Source organism: Herpailurus yagouaroundi, unplaced genomic scaffold (assembly GCF_014898765.1).
Source record: "Herpailurus yagouaroundi ecotype Mexico unplaced genomic scaffold, PumYag 212, whole genome shotgun sequence".
NCBI lineage: Eukaryota > Metazoa > Chordata > Mammalia > Carnivora > Felidae > Herpailurus > Herpailurus yagouaroundi.
The window spans coordinates 664,236-675,616 of record NW_024412443.1 but is presented as its reverse complement, the minus strand read 5'-3'; the positions used below and the strand labels follow the sequence as shown (position 1 = coordinate 675,616).

Sequence of the window (11,381 nt, the reverse complement as noted above, 5' to 3'; positions counted from 1 at the left end):
CATTACATTAATTAAGTTTTGGATGTTAAACCAAATTTACATTTTAAAGATAATCCTACCTGTTCATAATGTGTAATTATTTTTATACACTGGTGGATTCAGTTTACACATTATTTTTGGAAAGTGGATGTGCCTATGTTCATGAAATACATGGTCTGTAGGTTACTTGTGATGGTGTTGCTTGTTCTATTATCTGGATAGTAACTGGCCTCATAAAATAAACTGGTAAATGAATTGGTAAATTTCCCAGTTCTTCCCCACTTTTGAAGTGTTTATAAAGGGCTGGTAAATATTCCTTATTAAATGCTTGATAACTTTATCAGTGAGCCCATAGGGTCTGGGTTTTTCTTTGTGAAATATTTCCCTAATCTCTTTACTTGCTACAGGTCTATTCATGTGTTCTATCCCCTCCCGAGTTTACTCAGATTATTTGTACCTATGTAGGAATTTAATTCTAATTGGTAGTATTCTTTGTTTGTAAGTTTCCATGCAAATTGAGATGGAAAAACAAAGAGTAATAATGTAGGAGAATGAGACTTTGGGGGCAATTTATGAGTACCACTGTCACAGATTATAAAATTGCAGGAAGAAGAATATACCTACCACTCCTTTTTCTTTTAAGTTTATTTTATTTTTTTTTTTGAGAGAAAGAGAGATAGGACGTAGGAGGATCAGAGAGAGCAGGAAAGAGAGAGAGAGAGAGAGAGAGAGAGAGAGAGAGAATCCCAAGCAGGTTTTTCACTATTACCACAGATCCCGATGTGGTGCTCAAACTCATGAATGGTGAGATCATGACCTGATCCGAAACCAAGAGTCAGACGCCTAACCAACTGAGCTACCCAGGCGCCCCATATACCTATCACTTCTGTAATTACTACTAATATTTATTGTTTGGAACAAAGAAAGTACAGAATAAAAACAAATAGGGAAATATCCCATTTCATTTTGGATTTTATCAAGACTGTGGACTAACTCTACCTTCTTTTTTGCATCAATAGTTAGGGCACAAAAGTGAGTTTAAATATAATTATATAAAAATGGCATAGTAAATAAAGAATGTCGTTGTGAAATTAATAATATTGTGATATTGTGATATGAAATTTTAAAAAGCTAGAGTGTTTAACCATTACACATGAGTTAGGCAATATCTAAACATATACACATAGACAAAATACCAAAGAATTTAGTGTATAAGATAAAAATTTATTAAAGAGAAAATAAGTTTTTGGATAATTATTTCATGAATAAGTTGTTTAAAATTGATTGTAATTTTGCCACATTTTTGCAACATATTTTTATTCTTTTGTGAGAACTAATTAGTACCAAAGGACTGACAGTGGCATAGACATTGCCCCAAATCTTCTGGCAATCTAGGATGATGGTGACACACACCCATAACAGGATTACAGATGATGAAGTCCACCCAGTACACAATCACAAAGAAACTCACCAACAACAGGATGGTCTGGTTGGCTCTTTCCTTTGGGGAGACTCTTGAGGAGAGGCTGGTGCTGTGAAGGTGCTGGCACCACCTCTGATGCCTGAACAAGTGAGTCACCATGTATGTACTTGAGAGAAGTATGACTCCTATGAAGTAGACATCTCTGTATAATGTCAAAGTGAAAAACAGTGCCTTGATGCTGGAGGTTATAGGGAAAAGTGAACAGTATTTACTGACTTTCAGTAGACTGGTCTGGGTCACATTAGAAGATGCAACAGTAGGGGCACGTGGGTGGCTCATCTGGTTAAGGGTCTGACTTTGGCTCAGGTCATGATCTTGCAGTTCATGGGTTCAAGTCCCGCATTGGGCTCTGTGCTGACAGTTCAGAGCCTGGAGCCTATTTCGGATTCTGTGTCTCCCTCTCTGTCCCTCCCTGACTCATTCTCAGTCTCCTTCTCTCTCTCTCTCTCTCTCTCTCTCTCTCTCTCTCTCTCTCTCTCAAAAATAAAAAAAAATATTTAAAAATTTTAAAGAAGATGCAACAGTAAAAAAGATGGGATTAATACTGAGAGACGAACCGAGAAACCACAAGATGATGAAGGAATGGAAGATGTTATTTGTGCATTTATGTTTAAATCTACCCAACCAGGAGGTGATAGAGATGATTGTAATGGCCTGGATTATGCTCAGGAAGTAGGTGATGCAGATGGAGAGACCTCTCATCAAATCTGCTCATGTAGAATAAAGCCTTACATTTGAAATCATTCAGAAAGTTTGGTAATTCAAACAGCTCTAGACAACAAAAACAGTATAGTGAAGAGTTTCATTATGTGGACAAAGGCCAAGTGACAGATGATCAGGTCAGTGGGCTTAGGTCTGTGATCCAGAAGGAATGTGAAGATGTGGAAGAGGAGGAAGGTGTTGGCTAAGATTCCAATGCCAACTTGTAAAAATTGACATAATTTAATAGTAACATGCATGGAAAGTGCAATCATCATAGTGGAAAAGCAGAAATGAATTTTGTACATCTAGAAAAAAAGACCTCACACCATCCATGTTATTTATGCTATAGTCAAAATCATCACCATTTTTTTTTATTTCACCCAGTTAATCAGTAAACCTATGTTGTATAAAGTTTTAGAAATACAGTCTCAACATTATTTCTACATCAAATTGAGTATCTATATCTATCTACAATCTATCATCTATCATCATCATCATCATCATCATCATCATCATCAAGAAATCTCACACAACATACTCTCAATCATGCCAGAATAATGTAATAATGTGTACCCATTTCCCATACTCCCGTGATACATGAATTTCCCCTTCTCCTTCTCCTTCTCCTTCTTCCTCTTCTTCTTCTCCTTCTTTTCCTCCTTCCCCTTCTTCCTCTTCCTCTTCTTTTTGCTTTACTGTTCTGTGTTTTGCTTTACTATTCTGAAAATATCATAATTTAGCCTATCTTATATTCAGCACCAATAATAGTAATGGCCATATAAAGGACTCATAGGTGTTTGTATAGTTGAACTGAAGTAAACTTTATGCTACTGGGGAAAAAAATCACCAAAACAGACAATTAAGAAAAAAATAATGTCCAAGAGGGAGGGAAGCAAACCACAAGAGACTCTTAAATACAGAGAATAAACTGAGGGTGAATGGGGGGAGGCAGGGGGAGGGGAAATGGGTGATGGGCATTGAGGAGGGAACTTGTTGGGATGAACACTGGATGTTGTATGTAAGTAAATTTGACAATAAATAAATAATGACAAAAAAAAAAGAAAAAAAGAATGTCCAAATAAGTCTTCAAACACATACTGTGGCACTTTCTCTTCTTCCTGCTTCCTCCTTTCATAATACATGAAAAATTATATGTAAATAAATTGAACAATGTGGAATAAATTGATAAATTATGGGAAACATATAATCTTCCAAACTGAATCAGGAAAAAAATAGAAAACTTCAATTTTTTCATAATGAAATTGAATCAGTAATAAAAAAAAATCTCTCAAAAAACAGTCTCCAGGACCATGTAGATTCAGAGGTGTATTCTACCAAACATTAAATTTTTTTAAATGTTTATTTTTAGTTTTGATAGAGAGAGAGAGAAAGTGGAGGAGGGGCAGAAAGTGGGAGACAGAGTCCAAAGCAGACTCCAGGCTCTGAGCTGTCAGCACAGAGCCTGAAGCAGGGCTCGGAATCACAAACCTCAAGATTATGACCTGAACTGAAATTGGATGCTTAACTACCTGAGTCACACAGGTGCCCCATCCAACAAGCATTTAAAGACAAGTTAGTACTTATTATTCTCAAATTATCCCCAAAAAATAGAAAAGGAAAGAAAGCTTACAAATTAATTCTACAAGGCCAAAATTACAGATACCTACACCAGACAAAAACACTACAAAAACAAAATAAAAGGAAACTATAGCCCCAAATCTCTAATGAATATAGATGCAAAAAAGTCCTCAAAAAAATATTAGCAAACAGAATTCAGCACTGCATTAAAAAATAATTTACCACCATCGAATGGGATTTATTTTAGAGATGCAAGAGTGCTTAAATACTCAGAAGTCAATCAGTGTGATATATAACATTAACAAGAGGAAAAATAAAAATTATATGATCATCTCAATAGATGCAGATAAGGTATTTGACAATATAAAGCCTTTGTTTATAATAAAAACTCTCAACAAAGTGTGTTTAGAGGAAACATACCTTGATATAATAAAGGGCATATATGACAAGCCCATGCTAACACCACACTCAATAGTGAAAAAAGGTAAGTTTTCCTCTAAGATTAGGATCCAAATAAGGATGTCCACACTCATCACTTTTGTTGAAAATAGTACTGGAAGTCCTAGCGAGAACAATCAGACAAGAAAAAGAATAAAATTAATCCATATTGCTAAGGAAGAAGTAAAACCATCATTATTTGCAGAAGGCACAACACTATGTATAGAAAACTCTAAAGAATCCGCTAAAAATATTAGAATTGAAAAATTAATAAAGTTCTATGATATAAAATTAATGTACAGCAATCCATTGAATATCACTACACTAATAATGAAGTAGCAGAAAGAGAATTTAGGAATGTATTTAACCAAGAACGTGAATGACCTATACTCTGAAAACTATGTGATATTGATAAAAGAAATTGAAGATGACACAAACAAATAAAAATATATTTCATGCTCATGTATTGGAAGAACAAAGATTGTTAAAATGTACACACTACCCAAAGCAACCTACAGATTCAGTGTAATCCCTATCAAAACACCAATAACATTTTTCACTGAACTAAAAAAAATCCTAAAATTCATATGGAATCACAAAAGATCTCCAATAACCAAAGCAATCTTGAAAAAGAAGAAAAAAATATGGAGGCATTACAATTCAAGATTTCAAAGTACACTAGAAAGCTATAGAAATCTGAACAGTATACTACTCGCAAAAAAATAGACACATCGGTGGAACACAGAAAAATTCCACATTTATATTATCATTTAATTTATATAAAAGGAGGAGGCAACACTATACAATGAAAAAACATAGTACTTTCAATAAATTTGGGGGGACAAAACTAGAGCTACATGCAAAAGCATGAAACTGGACCACTTTCTAAAACCACATACACAAAAATAAACTCAAATTGGATGAAATGCCTAAACTTGGGTAGAAACAAAAGTACCTTTGTGGTAACTGAAAAAAAAATTAAATAGCTAAATTTGATAACTGAAACCATAAAACTTCTAAAAGAAATAGGCAGTAATCTCTTGGACACTGACTGCAACAACGCTTTTCTAGATATGTCTCCTCAGGCAATGAAACAAAAGCAAAACAAACTATTGAAAATACACCAAAATAAAAAGCTCATGCTAAACAAAGAAAACCATCAACAAAACAAGAAGACAACCTACCAAATGGGAGAAGGCATTTGCAAATTATATTTCTGATAAGGGGTTATATACACAATATATATAGAATATACAGGAGAAGGCTTAAGACGCTAAAGTAGGGGGACCCTGGGCTTTCTTCATCCCTCAAACACAGTTCTATTGAACTGGTCTGATTACTGTGGTCTGATTACTTGGAACACCTAGGATATTGATCTAAGGACTGGTAGAATGATCTCCACAGTGGAAGGGAGACAGCTTGGTAGGTGTGAGGTATGTGGAAGTGAATTGGGGGAGAGAAAAATGGCTGTGCCACAAAGGGGGAGGGAACCGTTTCTGTAGAGATAGAAGGACTAGAAAGAGAGAGGGGTTGAGAGAGTGTGGCATTGAGTTAGCACAAGGGGAAAAACCTCTCTGGACCATGGACTGGGGAGGGAGAAGTACTGAGTGTTCCAGTTCTTTTTTTCAAACAGCTTTTGGAGCTCAAACTCTGAGGTTTTGGAAGTGTGTGACTTTCTCAGGAGTGGAGCTGCGGTGTGCACTTCTGGGGAGGAGGGAGCTGGTCCCAGAGTGCATAATGAGGTGTAGACATCTCTGAGGTGCACTGGGAGAGAACAGTCACCTTTGTGGAGTACTTTTGGAAGAGGGTTTCTTGACTCCACAAGGACAAAAGACCCTGCAGGTGCCAGGCAAAGGCCTTTCATCAGCAAGGTGGAGAGACTCTATGTTGAACAAGGGGAGAAGATCCATGCCATGCTGGGTCCTTTAAGAATTTAGGTTTTGAATCTCAGCCATATGCCAAAGATAAAATACAGGATAGTTGTGGGGCAGAGTGAGCTGACTGCCCTCACTATTCTGTGAGGGCTGCCTGAACAGCAGGTTTGAAAATCCTGGTCTAGGGGTGAAAGATTGGGATGGTGGCATTTTCCCCACAACACCAACACGGTGGGACCTCAGAGAGCAAAACAACAGCCCCCACTGGAGGCAGGATTCACTTACCTGCCCCTCCTAGCCTGGCAGTTGCTTATTTACTGGGGCAAGACTGACTCTGAGCAAACGCAGCTGGCCTCATCTCCAAACTAGCACAGCCAGCACCTGTCTCCCACACCCATGCACAAAAACCAGACAACTCTTTTTTTTCCCTATTTTTCCACCTTCTTTTTTTCTTTTGGAATCAGGATCATGTTTCTTTCTTTCTTTTTGTTTTTCCATTTCCTTTTATATCTCTCCCTCTCTCTCTCTTTTGACCACACTTTATTCTGTTCTTTTTCCTTTTTTTTTTCCTTTTCTTCTCCTTTCTTCTTCTTAGTTTTTTCTTTCTTTTTCTTTGGAATAAGCCTTATATTTTTTTATTCTCTTTTTTTAAATGTTCCTTTTTCTTTTCTCCTTTTTTGAGATCATGCTCCACCCATTTTTTCCAAGTTTGCTTCAACAAACAGATCAAATCAGACTTAGTTAAAGGTCCAAACACTCCACCACTGCAAGCAAGGATGAGCTCTGCAGAGGACTTAAACCAATAATATGAAAATACAGGTAAGGTGAATAATTTTCCAGGAAAATATAAATGACCAAAATTGATTTATTTGTCAATTCTGGTCTATTCAGATACTGAATATATTTTTACAAGTTACACATCAATTGTCCCCAAAGCTCTTGTCCAGATGGTTCCCTGAGTTAATGCTAGAAAACCAACAGTTCTGTGGTGCATAAAAAAAAAAAAATCTTGGCAAAGAAGATGGAAAGTTTCATTATTTGTTCTAAGATTGCTGTGCAATCTTTTTTTTTATAATTTTATTTTTAAGAAACACAAGGTGAGGCTTGAACTCACAACCTGGGATCAAGAATCACATGGTCCACCAACTGAGCCAGGTGCTCCAGTCACATAATCTTTACTCCAAATTGATGAGAATAACACTGTGGGTGGTGGTGGGGAGAGAATTAAATATAGGGAAATTACATACCTACCTCACTAATGAATATAGAAGAAAAGCTGATATTAAATATTAGTATACAGAGAAGAATATTGTAAAAGTACTACACCAGGACTGAGTAGAATTTATTCTAGGAATACAAGAACTCTTCAGCATTGGTGTAGATGACGTAATAGAGCTCTCTCTTTACTGCAGAAAGAATCACAGGTTTGATGTCCATGAATGTGGAGCACCATCTTTAAGATCAGATCTTTTTTTTTTTTTTTTCCATTACAACCTCCTTATATAATTCAGTCTCTGTCCAACTCTAAGTTTGGACCAACTCTCTGAAAAAGCATAATCAAAGTATAGTAACCAGAGTTCATCCACTTCCTTCCTCCAAGTGGAAAGGATTCATGTGAATGCTGTTCTCAAAGGGCCTGCATTCAGCTGGCGGCTTCTTTACAACCAATTCTCATTCTACACAGTTCTGCATATTATGAGAGGATGCTGGCTAACTCTACTGCAAAGAAAGTCTTCTGAGGTGGGAGTGCCCAATGCTGATGACTTAGGGCACACTCTTCAAGTTATCCCAGAAATGTCCATTGACCTTGTAGACTTCAGGCTTGTTGGGCAGTGTGTGAAGCCCTTGCTGCTCCAAACCCCTCCCTCCTCCCAGGACCCAGCTAAGGATGTGTGCCTGCAACTCAGAGAGCAGACAGTGTACTTATCCCACTCTCTCACTGTGTGTGTGTGTGTGTGTGTGTGTGTGTGTGTGTGTGTGTGCTTTACCATCTGTATGACAAATGTACAGTGGTGAGTATGATGGGGTTCTTGAGAAAAAGGCTAAGAAAAAATTCTTGAAAGTCTTTGGTGCAAGAAAAGTGATTTTATTAAAGCACAAGGGCAGGATCTGTGGGCAGAAAGAACTGCACTGGGGTTGTGAGGAGTGACTGATTGTATACTTTTAAGTTAGTGGGGGTTAGGGATAGTGTTAAGTCACTTAGGAATTTGAACACAAGACTTTCAGGACCTTGAGAGGCTAGCTACTGTTAAAATAAAATTACTTTTAGTCTTTGATAAAACAAAAACATTAAGGAGGTAAGGCAGCCATGAGTTGCTTGAGCAAGGTCACACTCTGCATGTTTCAGTTGTCTATTAGTGGGCTGCAAGCTGTAAGGAGATTTAATTCAAGCTACATTTTTGTTGCCTTTGTTTCCCTCATCAGGTTCATGCTGGCTGACAGGCACGGGACTTTCAGTCTGAGCTTTTGGAAAACAACAAAGGAAGTTATGTAATGAGGAAAGCTCAGGGGGCCATGCTTTGGGCTGAGCGGGGTGGAGGGAGCAAGCAATGAGAAATTAGCAAATCCATTCTTTCTGCCCCTGAATAGTACAGAGCAAAATCCATCTTTGTTAATAATTGTCTCTTCTTTCATATGTCAATCCACACAACTGACTAGCTTCCTTTGTAAGGAGTCATTTGCTGGTGTATGAGAACATGGCAAAGGCCAAGAAGACTTGGTCCCTAAACTCCAGGGGCCAGAATTATAGATGAAAATAGAGCCACATAAAGACATACACAAATGTGTCCCTATGAGACATTTATATAAGTTCAAACTATGAGGGGCAACTTGAAGAGTGAGAAGGAAGATATTTATACACAAAGAGAGGTAGAGTTCACCCATGAAGATACTGGAAGAAGGAGTTATGAGCAGGGTCTTGGGGAAAGAGCATGGATTGGCAGAGAGAAGAGGTGGGTAGAATGCCATGTGAAAAAGCATGATGGCAGCAGGTGCTGACTGGTGAAGATTAGGGGCCAAAAATAAAAGGAGAGAAGTCTGAGAGGTGGAGATAGAGGTGACACACATTTCTGCATGGACTCTGAAGATGAAGGAAAACAGATTTTTTTCAAACTAAGGAGAAGACATGACTCCCCATCCTTCCCAAGCCTGCCTCTGTGCTCACAAATTCATCATAAGCCCCTCTTACTGTCATTTCTTTTGCTGTCTTTCCTGGGAAGAGGAGGATTAATTCATCTCATTGTGTATTCAGCAATACTTTTTGTTGCATCTCCTCCAGTGCCCCAATGTGGTGTTGGAGAGTGGCCTTTGTGCTGTGGAGGGGATTCTCTGGCCCACCCCCAAGTTCCCTTAGACAACCTCCTGGTGAGGGCCAGGGTACACCAAAGAGAACTGGTTTAAATGAACTGATGGAGAAGCTCTAAGGAGGTGGGTTCTTCACTGTCTAAGGGCAGGTGGAAGTTCTTCCCTCCCCACTTACAGCCTCCGGGAGTACAGAGGTCATTCTTTTTTTGGATACAGGCCTTTATGTGCTTCCCAAGGACTTCAAATTGAGGTACCCATATGCAGCCGGTGGATGGGGCACGGGGCCCTGTCCTTGCTGGAGATGCACCCTGATGTGCAGGGAGTAGCAGGTGATGTCTGCCTTCCACATCTCAGCAGGGCTGTATCCAGAGTCACACAAGTGGACTCTGCCTGTGGCCTTGGCATTTCTGCTGTGACAGTTCCTTTTTTCCCCAGGCACTGTGGAGGACCCCAGGGGAAGGACAATAAAAAGGTCAAGATAAATGTTGCCAAATAGCCTGTCAGTGTGGTCACCATTTTTGTTCTCTAGCCTGAATCAATTCACGTCCTTTCAACTTCAAAATAGCTCTTGGCTGTCCATAGAGCAATGTTCCGTTTCACCAATGTTCCGTTTCACCGTGTGACAGGAAAGATCCTTTGCAACTTGATCCCATCTATTTTTTTTTTTACTTTAAGTTTTTACTTTAGTTCCAGTTTGTTAACATACAGTGTTACACTAATTTCAGTTGGACAATATAGCATTTCAAAGTTTCCATGCAATACCAGCTGCTCATCATCACAAGTGCACTTTTTTTTAAGGTTTATTCATTTTTCAGAGAGAGACAGAGTGTGAGTGGGGGAGGGGCAGAAAGAGAGGGAGACAGAGAATCTGAAACAGGCTCCAGGCTCCGAGCTGTCAGTACAGAGCCCAATCCGGGGCCGAACTCACATGGACAGCGAGATCATGACCCGAGCCGAAGTCGGAGGCTCAACTGACTGAGCCACCCAGGCGCCCCTTAGGTACACCTCTCCTCTGGTAACCATCAGATTGTTCTCTACAGTTAAGAATCTGTTTCTTGCTTTGATTCTCTCTCTCTCATTTTTTCCCTTTGCTTGTTTGTTTTGTTTTTAAATTCCACATATGAGCTAAATCATATTACTTTGCTTCATATTTTTTGGTCAGCCTTCCCTTCTACTGCTGAGTTTCATAAACTGTCAGAGCAAGCCCATAGCCTTTTCCTACCCACACATGCTAACCACCTCTTTCCACTCAGAATGTCTGTTCCCTTCCCCTTGTCTTCATCATTATTTTGCTCCTGCTCCTGATCTTGTTTAGTGTTGATTTTATGTTTAATCTATTCCTGAGCTCTCCTCTATTTCTCCAGCTCCAGGGACATGGACCCACCATTTGAGCTTGCTGCACAGTCCCTTTGCCATCCTAGGACATTTTTATGCATGCATAAGCCTATGATGCATGCAGCAGCCTGCCTGCACATGGAATGTCACCGTCAGCTCACTTCCACTGTTCTCACTTCCACTTACTCAAAGCCCTGGCTCCTGCACAGGCCCCTCCCCAAACATCAGGCATTTCTGGGAGTCCTTGAGAGCATCCTGCCTGTACTGGAGGTACCCTATGTCCCAGCTCTGACCTGCCCCTTAGGAAAGATATCAGGAAGGCGTACATCCAGGTGGCTGCACTGTGGCCTATGGTAATGGGGTAGGGTGAGGTATGTTTGCTTCTTCTTTGTTGAGCTCCACTCCATTGGAGAAATCCCAGTTCAGTGCCCAGAGAAATCCCAGTTCCAGAAATCCTTGGAAATCTAGTTCCAAGTTGTATGTGAAAAGCTCTTGCAGGTTTTACTTATGGCAACTTCTCCAAGTCTATCTTCTTTACTGCCCTTGCCATGCAGAGAAGGGTATAGCTGGTTAAGAGTTGGACACCAGCCATTAGTGCATAGTCCAGTCCAGTCTCTGTATCTTTGTGCCATTGAGCAGAGAGGGGCTAGCTGAGGATGGCCATCTTCTCTCCGTGGGGCCCCAAAAAT

The 11,381-nt window shown here is 39.4% G+C and overlaps 1 pseudogene; it reads right to left on the bottom strand.

Annotated features, from left to right (window-relative positions):
• Positions 1-1,183: 1,183 nt before the first annotated feature.
• LOC121016659 (putative vomeronasal receptor-like protein 4) lies at positions 1,184-2,439 on the bottom strand (annotated as a pseudogene).
• Between the last annotated feature and the right edge of the window lie 8,942 nt (positions 2,440-11,381).